Source organism: Stegostoma tigrinum, unplaced genomic scaffold, assembly GCF_030684315.1.
Source record: "Stegostoma tigrinum isolate sSteTig4 unplaced genomic scaffold, sSteTig4.hap1 scaffold_200, whole genome shotgun sequence".
In the NCBI taxonomy this organism is placed as follows: Eukaryota; Metazoa; Chordata; class Chondrichthyes; order Orectolobiformes; family Stegostomatidae; genus Stegostoma; species Stegostoma tigrinum.
The window spans coordinates 81,636-100,649 of NW_026728138.1; positions in this window are offsets into that span (position 1 = coordinate 81,636).

The window sequence follows — 19,014 nt, forward strand, 5'->3', positions numbered from 1 at the left end:
ATGTTGGTCAAAACAGAATTTGTAAAAAGACTAGCTTCTTTTGTTGGTTCTTGAACTTTCCCAGGGAAATGTCTCAATTATCAACCATATTAGAGATTGCTCTCCCATCCCCTGAGAGACTCCCCCTGCCTGTTAAATTCACTTTTTGTATGTCTATCTCTGTCTTTGAAAACTTGATTTTAATTTCATATCCACGACCTTTTCATTGGAACCAGTTGAATTTTCATGTGTTTGACACCATTATGGAGAGGAAGTGAAACAACCTACCAGCTGTGGGGTGTGACAATGGAAGGCAGAAGGGTGAGAAAATGATGATCAAGAGAGTGGGGAACGATGATAGCCTTCAGATGAATTTGAATGTCATTGTTCACAACCCGGGGAAAGTTATCACCCACTGATAAATAACAATCAGAAAAATAACAATGACGGAAATTGCTGGTGAAACTCTTGAAGTCTGACGGCATCTGCGGAGAGAAAGCAGGGTTAATGTTCCCAGTTCAGTGACCCTTCTTTGGAATGAGGCATGTAACTGTTGGTTTTGCATTTACCAAAAGTTCGGTCAAATCATGAGTCTGCCCACCTGTGTGGGTTGCTGGTCTGCTTGGTCCCTTCGACGTTGTGTGTCTGTTAGTCAAACATTTATTTGTGTGTGTGTGTGTGTGTGTGTGTGTGTGTGTGTGTGGCGGAGAGGGAGCATGCTGGGCCCATTACCCAGAAGGTCACTGGATTGAAACCATTCTCTGCTGCTTACACCAACAAATTGATGTTTGTTAGCAGCTAAGTTAATTTTGCTCACATTGTCTCTGCACCAGCTTCTTGCTCTCAGTAACCACTTCAACCTACATTTAAAACACATTTATCCTGACATGGACGCACACTGTAAATGTTACAAACATGCACCAGCTGGTACTTTTTCCTTTCACTCAATCCCTTTCTCAACAGGAACCAACACCGGTGTGATGGTCCAAATGGCCTTCTCCTGTCTCTGTCACTCTGGGATGATCTGAACAGTGAACATTATCCTCTACAGTAAGGCAATACAGCGGAGAGATAGCAGTGCAGTGGTGATAATCCCTGGGGACTGAGACACAGCAGCTGCTGGAGTTTGAATTCAATGAATAAAATCTGGAAAGTAAACCTGAATTTCAGGAACAGAGGCCATGACTTTAATTTCCTGAAATCCCATTCATTCATGTCCCTTTGGAAGGGAAGTCCTTGCCTGGTCAGACATACAAGTGACTTGAGGCCCACAACAACATGGTTGATCCCTATCTGCTGTCTGACATCAGTTGAAGGTAAATTAGGGATGAACAACAAATGCTGTCCTGACCAGTGATACCCACCTCCTATGGGAGAATAAGGAAGAACAAAAACACATTCACAACAAGAAAAAAATAGGCCTTCTCTCTGCATTGACTTGAATTCACCTGATCGCCCAATCTGGACAGAGACAAGGATACCCACAGCACAGAGAAACCAGGGAACTGTGCGGACTGAGGGAAGGATTCAATTACCCACTGAGGTGGAAACTCATTTACTCAGGTGTACTGGGGCGAGGTTGTTCACCAGTCCCATGTGTGGGAAGGGATCATTCAGAAAAATAAACTCCGGAGCCCGCACAAATTCACATATAGTTATACTCTGTTGTTATAGCTGCTGCGAATCCCCACCTCAGAAGGAACCATATCTTGACACCGGTTTCCAGTGGAATTCTGAGGGTTACTCACCCTGCAATGTTATCTCTGATTTCTCTCCACAGATGCTGCCAGTTCTACTGACCTTTTCCAGTAATTTCTGTTTTCTTATTTGTTTCTGATTTACAGCAATTGCAGTCCTTTCAGTTTTTAATCCAGTGGAGTTCCACTGCTTTCTGATGTATAACCATCATTAAATCCTAGTTGTAGAAGCCATAATTTAGAATAAATAATCATGTAGTTGACCATGACGAAGAAAACCGTGGACTGCAGGGAGTTATCAATCAAGTGGAAAGATAAAATGGTGAAAGGAATTGAATCCACAGGAGTGAGTGATAATGAATTTAGGGAGACTGAACTATGAAAGTGAGGAATAGTGAGTGGTGTAGAGGGACAAACAGACCTTGGAACGAACATTCACAAAAACCTGAATGTGGTTAGATAGGAAGATCAGGTGGTTGAGAGGGTTTGATATATTTTGGATGCACATTATTCAGCTGATAGTTCCAATTCAGCTTCTCATCAATATTAGCCCCCAGGATGATGATAATGGGGAATTCCATAAAGATACACCCAGTGAATGTCACTTGGCTGTGGTTAGATTCTCATTTCTCAGATTTGGTCATTATTTGTTGGTACTTGTTGGTGCAAATGTTCTTTGTCACATGGTAGGGTCACTTCAATGTTGTCCAGGCTCACTGCATTTAGATATCTACTGCTTTGGTATCCAAGGAGCCACAAACGGTGCTAAAGTATTGTGCAAGCATCAGCAAACATTCCCACTTCTGACCTTATGGCGCAGGGAAGGTCATTGATGAAACAGCTGAAGGTGGTTGGGACTAGAACCTGATCCTGAGGAACTCCTGCAGCTGAGACGATTGCCATCCTACAATCACAAGCCTCCCCTTCTGTATTCAGTATTATCAAACCAGGGTGAAGTAGAGTGAGGAGGGTAAGAGAATGTACATTGGAAACAGAGAAGGAAAAGGAGAACATTAAAACACAGAACAAGTAGAAAATAAACTTGTCCAAGCAGTGCAGCACAAGGTAACTGTCAAATACAACCATATCAGGTCAGAATTATTGTTGCTCCGACAGTTTAACTGCAGGTCCATAACAGTGAACCATCAACAGTTACTTAGGGCTCAGAAACTATCTGTATAGCTTAAGATAGTCACGTAAGTGTTACTCACCCAGCTGTGAGCTGACGGTCGGATAGAGAAGCTCTGAAGATAGTATGGAAGTGGAAGTCCTGTTGAAATTAGAGGACTCAGAACTTTGTCAGAAACTGAACAGCATCCTGTTTTTATAGTAAGTAAGTGAAATAATTTATTTCATATCAATGTCATATGCAACCATTTTTACATGAAAATGCCTTCACATGCTGTTTTGAGCTGTAAAAGGTGGAGTGTCTCCGAGCTAAACTTACAGACCTCTTCCACAAGTATGTGGTACAAGTTTGAATAAATTCACCTTGTTTCGATTTACTGAGGTCTGAAGATGCAATCTTTTCAAAAACCAGCTATCCAAGGAAGAATAATATTCTCTGGTTCCTATTGAACTTAGCTTTGTCATGATTCCTTAATACAATGCTCTGTCAAATGGAGCCTTAAGATAGTGGATAGTCACTCTCACATTTGGAATTCAGCTGTTTGGTCCATGTTTGCACTAAGAATGTAGGGAGGAGAGGAGATGAGTGGCCCTTGCTTAACTCAAACTGAGATCCATCACTATGATATGACAAAGCAAGAGCTGTTTGATGTTATGGTTGTCACCCTGTTTTGACTGCATTTACGTACTGACAGGCCAGACAATTGACTGAAGGCTTGTCCACACAGGCCACGTATATGGTTTCTCTTCACTGTGAATGACACTTGTTCCTTCCATATTCAAAGCTCCTGAGAATTAAGTGTTCCCGGCAGTTCTTGATCCAGTGTTTGAGTTGAGCAGCCTGTCAGTAAATGCTCCCTTTCCAATTCCCTGAAAAAATAAATTTACAACAGTTAAAAGTAGAATGAAAGCTGCTGGATTGTCACCTGGATCATTAAAAACTGCAGATGCTGTAAATCAGGAATGAAAAATAATTTGCTGGTAAAGCTCAGCAGATCTGGCAACATCTGTGAATGAAAAAAACAGGTTAATGTTTCAGGTCTGATGATCCTTTCTCAAGTTCAGAGGAAGGGTCACCGAACTCAAAACATTAACTCTGTTCTTTCCTTCACAGATGTTGTCAGTCTTGCTGAGCTATTCCACTTGGATCATTTGATATCTTTGAAAGGACAGAAGATGAAAAATACAGGACAAATCAGGCTGTGGGAACTGGCTACAGAGCCAATCATTATTTGTGCAGAGCCAGAGTGGGAGGTTTGAGTGAGACCACAACAATGCTGTCGGTGTAACAATACAAACCGTACAACTATCTGACCATAACCTGTGTCAGTCTGTAACTGGATACGTGTAAATGACCGAAGCTGGCTGAAAATGCATTCCTGCAAGCAGGTGGGAATTCATGGTCCTCCTTTCGATAATTAATTCCCCCTTTTGCACTGGTGGGATTTGTATTTGGAGTACTGTTGTCAGTTCTGGTCACCCGACTTAGAGAAGGTTGTTATGAAACATTTCAGGGCAGATTCAATAGACTAATACCTGGAATGAGTGGATTGCCTTAAAGGAACATCTGGAGGAAAATACAGGCTAGGTCTGTATTGTCTGGAGTTTAGAAAAGAAAGAGGATACTAAATTGAAACACGAAAGATCCTGAGGGGACCTGACCAGATGCATGGTGAAAACATGGTCCCTCTTGTGGAAGGATCTAGAACTGAGGTCATTGTTTAAAGGTAAGGGTGAGTCCATTTGAAATAGTGAGGAACATTTCTTTTCTCTCAGAGGGCTGAGAATCTTTGTGACTCCCTTCGGCAAAAGGCAGTGGATGCAGCATCTTTTTTTTTAAAAGGCAGAGACAGATTCTTGCTGACCAAGACAATGAAAGATATTCTGCGATATGCAGGTACATAGAACCGAGGTTGAAATTAAATCAGTGATTTTATTGAGTCGCAGAGCAGGCTCGAGGGGCCGAGTGACCCACACTTGTTCCTCATTCCTACGTTTGAATAAACCGCAGGACAAAGAAGCTCAGGTCTTGTCTGATGACTGCGGGTGAGGAGGGTGTTTGAGCTCCCACTTCACTCACCCAGTGGATTAGTTCCTCTCTACACCCCGACCAGCTTCAATTAACATTTGAAAAGTTTTAATCACATCAGCTGTCATCCTTCTAAGTTACAGGGAATACATCATTCCTGGTGAGATGATGCATTTTAATAGGAGAAGAGATCAGAAATTCGGAATCAGTTATCCATTCTGCCTCTCAAGCCTCAAAAAGGTCAAAGTTGATCTATTTTGGCTTCAATTCCACATTCGCACTTGGCCTTGATAGTCTTTTTAAAAACACATCCTGTGGGCATTGCTGGCTGTGTTTAACTGTCATTAAGAAAGTGGCAGTGATCTGTCTCCATGAACCACTGTAGTCCATGAGCGGTAGGTGGACGCATAATGCTGTTAGGGAGAGAATTCAGGATTTTGATCCAGCAACACTGAAGGTGTAGCGATACATTTCCAAGTCAGGATGGTGAGTGGTGTGGAGGGAATTCACACCCAACACAGAGTCTACAGCACGGAAAAACGTTCTGCTGACTCTGTCTGATCTTGACACTATCTTGCAAGTACTCTGTCATTCCATCTTTTATAGTGGACACGAACATATTTTTCCAACCAACAATTTTATGCAAATTCCCTGTTTTCTTTCTGACTCCGTTCTTACATATTGGGGTTACAGTAGCGATCCTCCAATCCATAAAAACTGAGTCTATAGAATTTGGAGGAAAACCAGTTGTGAATCTGCTATTTCTATTGCCACTTCCTAAGGTACTTTGAGATGAAGGTTATCAGTGTCTGGGGATTTATCTGCCTGTTATCCCATTAGTTGTCCCAATATCATTTTCCTACTAATTCTGATTCCACCTTCCCATTAGACCCTGTGATCCCCTTAATTTTGGGAGGTTATTTGTACCCTCCTTATTGAAAATCTCAGTCATATTTAATTGTTCCGCTATCACTTTGTACCCCATTATAAATTCCCTGTTTCTGCTTGTCAGGAGACCCTATATTCTTCTTGACCAGTCTTTCATTACCAATCTTCAACTAAGAGTTTAATGATGATTATGAAACCGCTGTTGATCGTCAGGAAAAAGCCATCTGGCTCATAAATATCCTTCAGGGAAAGGAACTGTTATCCTTCACCTGGTTTGGTCTGTGTGTGACTCCAGCCATACAGCAATGCAGCTGACACTTGATAGCCCTCTGGGCAATCACAGATGGGCAATAAATTCTGGCCAAGCCAGCAAAGTTCACATCCTGTGAATGAATATAAAACAAAATTCTGTTGGTTTGTATGGTCCCTGCAGCATGCACTCATGTTCTGTTTTCTCACTCTGATTAAATCCCTTTCTTTCCCTTTGCAGAAACCTAAACTGCTCCCAATCCTGTTGTCAGTTGTTTTATTGACCTAATTGTGTATGCTGCTTCCTTAAATTTAATACCTGTTCATTTCCCTTTCTGTGCTGTGGTTTGATCATGTTTCCCATTTTGTTCTTATGCCAGGCTGCGATGAAGAACTTCCACAGCTTGCCCACGTCCTCTTTCAACATTTGCCATTACCCATTTCCCATCATCCATTTACACACTGATTCACCATTTATCACAACTAGCTCGTGCCTCATATCATTTTAACTTCTTTCATTTAAATACAGGACCCAAGTCTCAGAAACAACATTCATCACTCTCCAGCTTTGTGAAGAATTCTATCCTATTGTGGTCCCTCATCCTTAAGGGCCCGTACTCAACTCGATTGTCAATTATTCCATCCTCATTATACAACACCCATCTGCTTCTTCAACATGTTGATTCATAAAATTGTACCATATAGACACTAAATATCCCTCCTGCACTGTACTGCTACAGTTGTGATTTGGACAATTTATAAGTAGGTTGCAGTCACCTGTAATTAAAGCCATAACTTTATGCCTTATATCTCTCAATTCCACCCTAATGCCTTCCCTAATATTACTGCAGCTTGGGTTCCATATGCAGCACTAAGGTCATTTTCTGTCCATTGGTGTTTCTCAGCTCAATCCAAACAGACTCTACTTCACTACACCCTATATCCTGGCTCACATCAGTTTCCTGTTTTAATCAGCAGCTCCTGACAAATCCTTTTCCCTCTTTCCTGCCCAATCCATCTTCCTCAGACAACCCACTTATTCCAGGTTTCAATCTTGTAAACCTCCTCTGAGCTACTTTGAATAAACGAAGAGAAGACCAAAACCTGCAGACAGTATTCGAGATCTGGTCTGACCCCTTCCTTGTACAAATGAAGCAGAACATCTTCTCATTGATTATTATTTGTTGTCATAATAAGGGAGATGGCCTAGTGGCGTTCTGGATTTCAGAGAGATCCTAATCAATTGGTGCAATGGGCTGAGTAATGGGAGATTGAATTTTATTTGGATAAATGTTTGTTTTACCACAACACAATACTTCACAAAGGCAGGACTTGCACAATTAATGCTTGGGCTCTGGGTAGTGTTGCAGATCAGGAAAAAAAAACCTCGGGTTTCAGGTACATCATTCTTTGAAATTTGCATCACAGGTAGACAGGGTGGTGAGGAAGGCATTTAGCACACTTGTCTTCATTGCTCAGGCCTTTGAGTACAGGAGCTGGGAAGTGATGTTGGTGAGTCCTCTTCTGGAGGACTGTGCGCTGCTCTGGTTGTCCTGTTATGGGAAGAATATTGTTAAACTGGACTGGGTTTGGAAAAAAAACTTACCATGATATTGCCAGGAATGGAGGGGTTGAGTTATAAATATACGCTGGATTGGCAGGATCTTCTTTCACGGGAAGTAAGAGGTTGAGGGATGACCTTGTGTAGTTTTAATAAAATAATGAGAGACACAGATAAGGAATAGCAAAGGTCGTTTCCCTCAGGTGGGGGATTTCAAAACCAGGGGCATATTTTTAAAATGAGAGGAGAAAGATTTTTAAAAAACTCATGACGGGCATCTTTTTGTTTTATTTAGAGTGCTCAGTGTGTGGAACGAACTGCCAGAGGAAGTGATGGATGTGGGTAGTTACGATGTTTGAAAAACATTCAGATAAGTACATGAATTTGAATGGTTTGGAGCGAATATGGGCCAATTGCAGGAATTTTTTTTAAATAAGGAAAACATTGCTGCTATCACTGGAAGAGATGCTTCTGAAAAATCATCCCATGAAAACATATGCTGAAATTAGAAATAAGAAAGGAGCAATCATCTGACGGGATTGTACCATAGGCTTCCTAATAGTCAGAGGGAAACTGCGGAACAAATATCCAGAGGGATCTCAGATACGTGTAAGAATAATAAAGTTATAATAGTTGGTGATTTTCAGTTTCCAAACATTTACCGGGACTGCCAGTGTGTAAAAGGTTTAGATGGTGAGTATTTTGTGAAATGTGTTCAAGAAACTTTTCTTTATCAATAAATCGATGTTCCTATGGAAAAAAAAAGGCGGAGCAAGTGACTGAAGTGACAGTACAGGGAAACTCTGAGTCTTGTGACAGAATTACTATCAGTTTCAAAACAATTATGGAACAGAATATGCCTTCCAGAAAAAGTAAAAGCTTTAATTGGAGGAAGGCAAATTTTAATGCTATAAGAAAAGAACTCTCAACACTTCTGAGGAAGGATTAACAGACCTGCAACATTAACTCCGATTTGTCGCTCACAGATGCTGCCAGACCTGCGAAGCTTTTCCAGCAGCTTCTGTTTTTATAACTTTCAAAAGTTGACATGAGTAGACGGCAGGTATAAGGATGTCTGATAAGTGGGGGGCTTTCAAAAATGTGACAATTCAGAGTCATTATGTCTCTGTAAGAGTGAAAGGTAAGGCTGGTAGGATTAGAGAACAATGGGTGAAAAAAGATACTCAGGTTTTAGTCAGGAATTTAAAAAAAATAAATTAGTAGATATAAAAAAAATTGGCTCAAATGAATCTCTTGAACAGTGTAAACAGTGTTGGGGGCATTCTTAAACAGGAGATCAGGATGGCAAAAAGGCAACATGAAACTGCCTTGGTTGATAAGCTGAAGAATAATTCAAAGAGTTTCTACAAGTGCATTAAAAGCAAGAGAGCACCGAGAGGGCAAGCAGGGCTCCATAAAGATGAAAGAGATCAACTCTGTGTTGAGCATCAGGAGAGGAGAGAGATTTGAAAGGAATATATTGCATCAGTTTTTACTGTTGAGAAAGAAATGGAGGGGGTACAAGTCAGGGGTAGAAATATTTTGGTTTGAAAACAGCTCACGGAGATGGGGGAGATTTTTAATGAATATTTCTCCTCAGTGTTTACTAAGCAGAGAATCATGGATGCTAAGGAAACAAGGGAAGCAAGTGGGGATGTTTTGGACCATCGAGGTGGCGTTTGCAGCCTTAAAGCACATTAAGTTGATAATTCCACTGGATCTGATGAAGTCCATCTTCGGACACTGTGGGAGGCTGGGGAAGAAATTGCAGAGACCCTTGCAGAGATTTTTCCCTTCATCTTTTCTCACGACTGAAATTCCAGAAGACTGGAGGGTGGCTAATGTTGTTCCATTGGTTAAGAAAGGTAGCAAAGACCAGCCAGTGAACCAGTGGAAGACAAGGTATTGAAGATGATATTTAGAGAGTGGATCAACCAAAGCTGGGATATTCAAGATCTGATTAGGGTTAGTCAGCATGGATTTGTGCACAGGAATCATGTCTGACAAATCTATTCAAGTTTTTTGAGGAGGTAAGCAGGAGGATTGATGAGTTTAGGGCAGCGAATGCTATCTATATGGACTTTAGTAAGGCCTTCAACAAGGTCCCATACGGCAGCCTAGTCATGAAGGCTCAGTTGTGTGGGATCCAGGGAGAGCTAGATCATGGGATTCGAAATTGGGTCGATGGTAGGAAGCATAGCGTGATGGCTGAACTTTGGTTCTCAGACTAGTGGCCTGTGGCTAATGGTGTGCCACGGGGGTCAATACTGGGATCATTGTTATTTGTCCCTTACATAAATGATCTGGATGTGAATGTATATGGCATGATTAGTAATTTTGTATCATCTGCAAACTTAAGAGGTATTGCTGAGGTATCAAAAATTACACGGGGATTGTGATCAGATGGGGAAGTGGGCTGAGGATTGCCAAATGAAATTCAACACAGCTAAGCGTGAGGTGTTAGCATTTGGAAAGTTCAGCCAAGGAAGGAGTTATACAGTAAATGGTGAAGTTCTGAGGAATATTGTGGAGCAGAGAAACTGAGAAGCACAAGTGCATAGTTGGTTGAAAGCAGCATCACAGGTAGACAGGGTGGTGAAGAAAGCATTCAGCATCCTGGCCTTCTTCGGTCGATGCATTGCATATAAGAGTTGGGATGTTATGTTAAAGGTGTACAGGTCATTGGTGAGGCCACACTTGCAGTGTGGTGTACAGTTTTGGTCACCCTGTTTCAGGAAAGGCATAGTTAAACTGGAAAATGTGCAAAGAAGAGTTACGAGAATGTTGCTAGGAATACAGGCAAGTTCTAAGGAGAGGTTGGCCAGGATTGGACTTTATTCCTTGGAATGGAGGAGAATTAGGGCATACCTTACTGAGGTGAATAAAATCATGAGGGGCAGAGATAGGATGAATGCACGTAGTCTTGTTCCCAGGGATGGGGAATGGAAAACTAGAGTGTACAGATTTAAGGTGAGAGAGGTCAGATTTAAGGAGGACGTGAGGGGCAACTTCTTCACACAGACAGTGGTGCATATTTGGAATGGGCTGCCAGAGAATGTGGTTGAGACAGGTACAATAGCAACGTTTAGAACACATTTGGGCAGGTACATGGATGGAAGTGTTAAGTGGGGATATGGACCAAATGCAGGCAGTTAGAAATTGCTGAGTGGGTACCATAGTCAGCACAGACCAGTTTGGGCCGAAGGGCCTGTTTCCATGCTGTATTACACTCTGACTTTAAACCTCCAGTTCCTGCTTTAGTGCATCAAACCATGCTGTGTGAAGTTAAAGAGAAAACTTGGGGCCCCTTTGCAGAAATATTTGCATCATCTATAATTACGGGTGAGGTGCCAGATGACTGGAGAGTGGCTAAAATTGTGCCTTTGTTTAAGGGATATCAGGAGAAGCCTGGGAGCTGTAGACCTGAGTCTGACTTCGGTTTTGGGTATGTATTTGAAGGTAATTGTCAAATGTAGGATTTATGTATTTGGAGAGTCAAGGAATGATTAGTTGATTGAGTTTTTTGGAGAAGTAGCAAAGAAAATTATTAAGGGCAGAATGGTGGATGTAGTTTATTTTGACAAGAGTAAAGTTTTTGACAAGGTTCCACAAGGTGGACTAATTAGTAAAGTTAGATCGTATGGGATTCAGGGGGAGCTTGTCAGCTGGATACAGATATGGCTTAGTGACAGGACACAGGGACTGGTGGTGGAGGGTTGTTTATCAGACCGGAGGCCTGTTCCCAGAAGTGTTCCACAGGAGTCAGTGCTCGCTCCAATTTTGTTTGACCTTACATAAAAAAAGCGATTTAGATTAAAATAGTGGAGACATGGTCAGTAAGTTTGCAGATGACTCCAAAATAGGCAGGATAGTGGACAGTGACGTAGGCTGTCCAGGATTACAAAGAGATCTTGATTTACAGGGTTAAGAGGCTGAGGAATGGCAGGTGGTGTTTAATTTGGATAAAGGCGAGGTATTTCATTTTGGTAAAACAAACAAGATCAGTATTTGTACAATTAAATGTAGGGCCTTGGGGTTAGTGTTGTCGAACAGAGAGACCTCAGGGCTCAGGCCCTTAATTCTGTGAGGTTGGCATCACATGTAGAAAGGGTGGTTAAGTCGGTGTTTAGCCTGCTTGCCTTCACTGCTCAGACCTTTTGAGTACAGGAGGTGGGACGTCATGTTGAAATTGTGCAGAACATCAGTGAGGCCTCTTCTGGAGTAATGTGTCCACTTCAGATCTCCTGTTCTTCAAAGGATATCATCAACCTGGGGAGGATTCAGCAAAGATTTAGCAGGAAGTTGCCAGGAGTGGAGGTTGAGAATCATAAGGAGAGGCTTGATTGGTTGAGGCATTTTTCCATTGCAGTCTCAGAATGGAGGGGTGATTTATATGTTTATATAATCATGAAGAGTACACCTAAAGTGAATGGGAGATCCCTTTTCATTTGGGAGGGGAAATTCAAGACAAGGGAGCTGGACGAAGCAAACTGAAACGTTCCCGGTTCATGCCTGAATCTGGACAGTTCTTATTGCCAGACTATTTGACGAAGGGCCAAACAGATGGAGGTTAGGTGATGCTTCTCGTGGCTGGATTAGCTTTCTACTCTGTGTGGCTTCATGCTACACTTACAGTCTATAGGTTACCAGTACTGGAGGGTATGAGTTATGTGGAGAGACTGGGGCTTCACTGGAAAATAGGAGGTTGAGCAGTGACTTTTGAGAGGTTTATTAAATCGTGAGGGGTATAATGTGAACAGCAAGGGCCTTCTCCCTTGGATAGGGGAGTCCAAAACTAGAGGGTATTTTTTTAACGGGAGAGGAGAAAAATTTGAAGGGCAGTAAAGGGGAACTGTTTCAAACAGAGGGTCGTTTCTATGTGGAATGAACTGCCAAAGGAAGTGAAAGATGCAGGTACACTTCCAACATTTAAAAGACATTTGTACAGGTACATGAATGGGAAAGCTTTAGAGGGATATGGACCCAACTCAAGCAAGTGGGACTCGTTCAGTTTGGGAAGCCTGGTCAGCATGGACAAGTTGTAATGAAGGAGGCTAGAGAACGCAGAAATTTTTTTGATATTTTGAAAATAGTTCACATTACAGGAGATGAAGTGCTAAATGTCTCAGAAAATATAAAGATTGATAAATCTCCAGTACCTGATCTCGTGTATCTGAGGATATTGTGGGAAGTAAGGGAGGAGGTTGCAGAAATATTCGTATCATCTATAAATATGGGTGGGTGTGACATGACTGGAGAGTGGCTGATATTATCCCTTTGTTTTAGAAGGGATGTGGGAGAAGCCTGAGAACTATGAACCTTAGCCTAACACTGGAAAACAGTGACAGAATTAGGTTGGTGTGGATTTATGAAAGGGAAATCATGTTGGACAAAACTGCCGGAATGTTTCAAAAATGCAACATTTAGAGTTGAAAAGGCAGTGGATGTGGCTTATGTAGGCTTTGAGAAGGCATTCAAACTCCCCACATAAGAGATTAGCACGTAAATTTAAAGCATGAGAGATTGGGTATTCACAGGGATACAGAACTGTTTGGCACACAGAAACAGTCAGAATAAACAGTCATTTCTTGTATGCCAACCAGTGCCCAGTGTGGAACTGTGGTCCATGGTGGATCCCAGGTATTCATACAATCAATTTATCATTTAAATGAGAAATGCGTCTCAGTTCGAGATTATCCAGTTGGATTACAAAACTAGGAAAACACAAGTCACTGACAGTCAGCATGCAGGTGTAGCAGGGGGTGAAGAAGGCAAATGGTATTTTGACCTGCAGAGTTAGAGCGTTTGAGTACAGGAGCAGGGATGTCTTACTGAAATTGTACAGGATCTTGGTGAGACCACACCTGGGATGGTATGTGTAAATTTGGAATTTTTATCTGTGGAAGGAATTTCTGGCTACAGAGGCTGTTCACAACAGTTGATCAGACTGATTCCTGGGATGGCAAGACTTACATATAAGGATAGGATGGATTGGTTAGGATGAAATTCACTGGAGTTTAGAAGAACGATGAAAGATTTCACAGAAACCAAAAAAATTCTAGGTAAATACAGGAAGGATGTTATCAATGACCAGGGAGTTGGAGCTTAGGGGCATGGACTCGGCTGTGAAGAATTGAAATGAGGAAATTTTAAAAAAATACAGAGACTGGTGACCCTGTGAAATTTGCTGCCACAGAAAGCAGTTAAGGCCGAACACTGGATGTTTCCAAGAAGACGATAACATGTATAGTTGTCGGGGCTTAAGGGATCAAAAGAACTGGCTCTAAAGTGGGAGGAGGCTGAGTAGAATGATCAGCCATGATCAAAGTGACTAGCGGAGAAGGATCGAAAGCTACAATGGCCTGCGCCTGCTCCTATTTTCTATGTTTCTATTCTGTTGAAGGTGGAATATAAGAACAAAATGACAACAACAGACACAAAAAACAGCACGACCTTATCACCACTGGATGAAAATCCTACAACTCCTTTCCAATTTGCAACATGGGAGCTACATCACCACGTGGATTGCAGCAGTTCAAGAAAGTGCAGTGTGATTTTGGAAGCTTCTGCAGTGGCTGCTCTGTCTCTCATTTTCAATCCAGTTTTCAAGTTGTTGAATGCCCTGAGAAAAGTAACAGAGTATGTCAGAAATATCTTTGGAAGTTTGCTGATACTGGGGGAAGCAAGGGGTGGGATAGGGGCTGGAGGTACAGAAGTGGGTAAAGTGGGGGAAGAGGGACAATGAGAGAAACAACTGGCTGGATTTTGTCGGGGGGTGATGGGTGAAGAATAACCCCAATATCCAAACCACACGGACCCACCCTGTTCAGCTCTCTCCCTCCACTCTGTGGTCTTTCTCTGAGCCTCTGTCACACCAGCAGCTAGCTCAGCATCAAAGATGTGCATTTGGCCCAGTTTTAAAGTCCTTCTGTTTGACAACATTCTCTCCCAGACTTGCTGGCACCAGTTCCCAGATGCGGACCTTATTAATGGCCAAAAGAGTCTACACAGTTTTCCAATAAGAAACAACCTGCAATCGACTTCCAGGCCTGGCCTCAGAAGCCAATAATTGATTTTGCATTTTTTGGAGCACAATAGCTGCTCACAGTCCAGACGTCACCGTTCAACTCTCAGATTCAAGTCAAAAATGACTTTTTAAAAACTCAAAACAAAAGTCAGCGAGGGTGCTAACACAATACGCAATGGAAAGACCTCGAACCAGTGAGTGCACATTGGAGTTCTGCTTTACTGAGAACACCTCTCATTGCTGTAATCACATTCTGAAGTGGCTTGACAGGGTAAAAGCTGACAGGACTTTCCCGCTCACAGGACAGTCTAGGCCTGTTTCAGGGAGGAAGCCTGAGGCTCTCTGCAAACTAAACGCGGTACTGGAAGACCCCTGTTTGGGACCTGAGACCTAAACTGAGCAATCACGCAGCCCTCTTGCTGGAATACAGCACCGAAGCTGCCCTCCCCTTTAACCTGTACTCACCACTTGTGGCTCTCATGGAGGACCATTTCATTCCGGATATCTCTCCCAGTACGCATGCTCACAGTCACAATGAGCTGTGCGCATGCTTCATAGCTGAATACGCCGGTTTGAGATAATGGGAACTGCGGATGCTGGAGAGTGTGAGATAACAAGCTGTGGGGCTGGATGGACACAGCAGGACAAGCAGCATCTCAGGGGCACAAAAGCTGGTGTTTCGGGCCTAGACCCTTCTTCAGAAAAGGGGGATGGGGAGAGGGTTCTGGAATAAATAGGGAGAGAGTGGGGAGGCGGACCGAAGATGGAGAGAGGAGAAGGTAGTTGGCTGTTGGTTTGTTCGCCGAGTTTGGCAAATGAATTGCAAACGTTTCGTCTCCAGTCGAGAAGCCATCATCAGTGCGTAGCTGCTGCTGCGTAGGAGAAGATAGGTGGAGAGGAGGCAGGCAGGTCAAAGAGGCAGGGATGGAGCCAGTAAAGGTGAGTGTAGGTGGGGAGGTAGGTAGGGGATAGGTCAGTCCGGGAAGGACGACAGGTCAAGCGGTCAGGATGAGGTTTGTAGGTAAGAAATGGGGGTGTGGCTTAAGGTGGGAGGAGGGGACAGGTGAGTGGAAGAACAGGTTAGAGAGGTGGGGACGAGCTGGGCTGGTTTGGGATGCAGTGGGGGAGGGGAGATTTTGGAGCTTGTGAAATCCACATTGATACCATTGGGCTGCAGGGTTCCCAAGTGGAATATGAGTTGCTGTTCTGTCACCTTCAGGTAGCATCATTGTGGTGCTGCAGGAGGCCCAGGATGGACATGCCATTTGTAGAATGGGAGGGGGAGTTGTTTAGTTCGAACCGAGCATGGGTGATCTGCAAAGTTGTCCCCACGCCTCCGCTTGGTTTCTCCGATGTAGCGGAGCCACAATGGGAACAGCGGATGCAGTCTGGCACATTATCAGATGTGCGGCCTGGGATCGAGGTGAGGGGGGAGGGGTAGGGGCAGCTGGAGCACTTCCTGCGGTTGCAGGGAAAAGTGCCGGGTGTGTTGGGGCTGGAGGAGAGTGTGGAGCGGACAAGAGAGTCACGGAGAGAGTAGTCCATCCGGAAAGCAGACAAGGGTGGGGACGGGGTGTGAGGGATGAGTTGTTCAAAATGTGGGAGACGCGGTCGAGGGAGTTCTCAACCACTGAGTGGGGGGAGGTTGCCGTCCTTGAAAAACGAGGACATCTGAGATGTACAGGGGTGGAACTCATCAACCTGGGAGCAGTTGCGGCAGAATTGGGAATAGGGGATGGCATTTTTGCAGGAAGGTGGGTGGGAGGAGGTGTATTACAGGTAGCTGTGGGAGTCAGTGCGCTTGAAATGGATATTGGTTTCTGGGTGGTTGCCAGAGATGGAGACAGAGAGATTCAGGAAGGAGGGAGAGGCATTAGAGATGGTCCAGGTGAACTTAAGGGTGTGGTGGAAGGTGTCAGTGAAGTGAATGAACTGTTTGAGCTCCTCGTGGATGCATGAGGTGGCGTGGATGTCGTCATCACTGTAATGGAGGAAGAGGTGGAGTTTAGGGCCTGTGCAAGTATGGAAGAGGGATTGTTCCACATAACCTACAAAGAGGCAGGCACAGCTTGGGTCCATGTAGGTACCCATGGCCACCCCTTTTGTAGGTAGTGGGAGGAATTGAAAGAGAAGTTGTTGAGGGTGAGGACGAGTTTGGCTAGGCGGATGAGGGTGTCAGCGTTGGGGCACTGGTTGGGCCTGCGGGATAGGAAGAAGCATGGGGAATGCGGGTGGAAAGGAACTGGACGTCCATGGTAAAGATGAAGTGTTGGAGACTGGGGAATTGTAAGTTTTGTAGGAGATGGAGAGTGTGGGTGGTGTCACAGACGTAGGTAGGGAGTTCCTGGGCTAAGGGTGAAAAAATGAATTCCAGTTAGGTGGAGATAAGTTCAGTGGGGCAGGAGCAGGCAGAGATAATGGGTCAACCAGGGCAGGCAGGTTTGTGGATTTTGGGAAGGAGATAGAAGTGGCCGTTGCAGGGTTGGGGAATGATGAGGTTGGAGGCTGTGGGTGGGAGGTCATCTGAGGTGATGAGGTTGTGGATGGTTTGGGACATGATGGTTTGGTAGTCGGGCGTGGGGTCATGATTAAGGGGGCAGTAGGAGGTGGTGTTGGAGAGTTGGCGTATAACCTCAGCGATGTAGAGGTCAGTGCACCATACCACAACTGTGCCTTCCTTGTCCATGGGTTTTATGGTGAAGTTGGGATTGGAGCAGAGGGCTGTACGTTCTGCAGGGAAGAGGTTGGAGTGAGTGCGAGGGGTGGAGAGGTTGAGGCATTTGATGTCACGGTGGCAGTTGGTGATGAAGAGGTCGAGGGAGGGTAGAGGACCTTCGGATGGTGCCCAGGAGGAGGGGGTGCATTGGAGGTGAATGAAGAAGTCAGTAGAGGGAGGGTTAGGCTCACGGTTAGAGAAGTAAGCATGGAGGCAGAGGCGGCGGAAAACCTACTCAATGTCCAAGCGTGACCGGTATTGATTGATGTGTGGGTGAAGGGAGACAAAGGTGAGCCCCTTACTGAGGACTGATCGTTTGTCCTCAGTAAGGGGGAGGTCTGTGGGGATGGTGAAGACTCGACAGGGCTCAGTGTTTCTGTCTCCTCTGGAGCTGCTAGCTGTGGAGGCTGTGGGTGGAGTGACATCGGAGATGGTTGTGGGTGGAGTTGCATGGGCATGGGCGGAGTTGGATCGGTGGTGGGCGGAGTGCCGTTTGCGCTGGTGGTGGGAGGAGCAGGGTAGGAGGAGGCAGCTGCGTTGACGGTAGGTGTGTCCTCAGTGTCTATGGTGTTGGACATGGAAATGGAGGTGGTGGCATTCGCTGTCCCGGGAACGGTGTATCCTGCGGCGGAGGATGTGACGTCATCCCCAGTTGCTCCGAGAGTGGCCACATGGCCAAAGCTGGCGGGCACATTTTGGGCGAGTTCTTGTGTCGGGTTGGGGATTTGGGAGGTGTAGGTTGCCCGTTTTGGATGGTAGGCACCAGGAAGTTTACTGTACTTACGGTTTTTTGTCTCCACTGAAGCTGAGTAGAATTGTGAGTTCAGGTTCTGGATCCTACGAAGAATAAAAAAACAGGAGAGGTCCTTTGCAGGTCTGAGAGAGGGAGGCTCTGAGCTGGGGTAGGCTGGATTGCAGTGCCTGGAGTTGCCATCGCATTTCTGCGAGTGTGTGTTTCAGGAGTCACAGGGAAAGATGCTTCTGAAGTGTCTTAATGTTCTGGATGTAGACATTGTCACATTTGGGGCCAAGTTGGGAAGGCTTGAATGTGGACTGTAGTCCAATGGGGATGATCTGGTTCCGTAGGCAGGTACTAAGGAAGGTGATGTGGCTGTCGTACCTGGTTTGCTGCAGGGCATGGTCGAGCAGTTTCAAGGCCGAAGAGGACACTTTTTGGCCACTTTTCCAGGGTAATGGTGAGACTGCATGAGGCTGTGTGCATGATGAAATCAGAAGCCATCCGGGGATGATTCACCGAACTGATTCCTGTGAGAAGTATTTATCTTCAGAGGAAATCATGACCAGACTGGCCCTGGATTTATTGGACTTTAGGCGAATGACACACCATCTTGTTTAAACGCAAAATATTCCAAGCAGTCTTTTCAAGTTGAATGCTGAAACATTATTTCCATTTGTGCACGAGATTACCACCAGTGGATGGACTGTAAACTGGAGAATATTTCATTGAGACAATGTTGACTTATTTCTTTTACCCTTTCAAAGGATTGTGTGTTTATGGAAATCTTTCCAGAGAGAGATGGAGGATAAATCATTGAATATTCCTAAGGGAGAGGCAGACAGATTCTTGACTGAGAATAACACACCAATGTTATAAGGGGTGGAGAGGAACGTTTATTTGAGGCCACATCATTCAAGAGCTCACCGCATGGAGGACTTGGTTTGATTTTTCTAATCACTTACTCCTGATCCAAGTTTTCACATGGCCACGAAGGCTCTGCC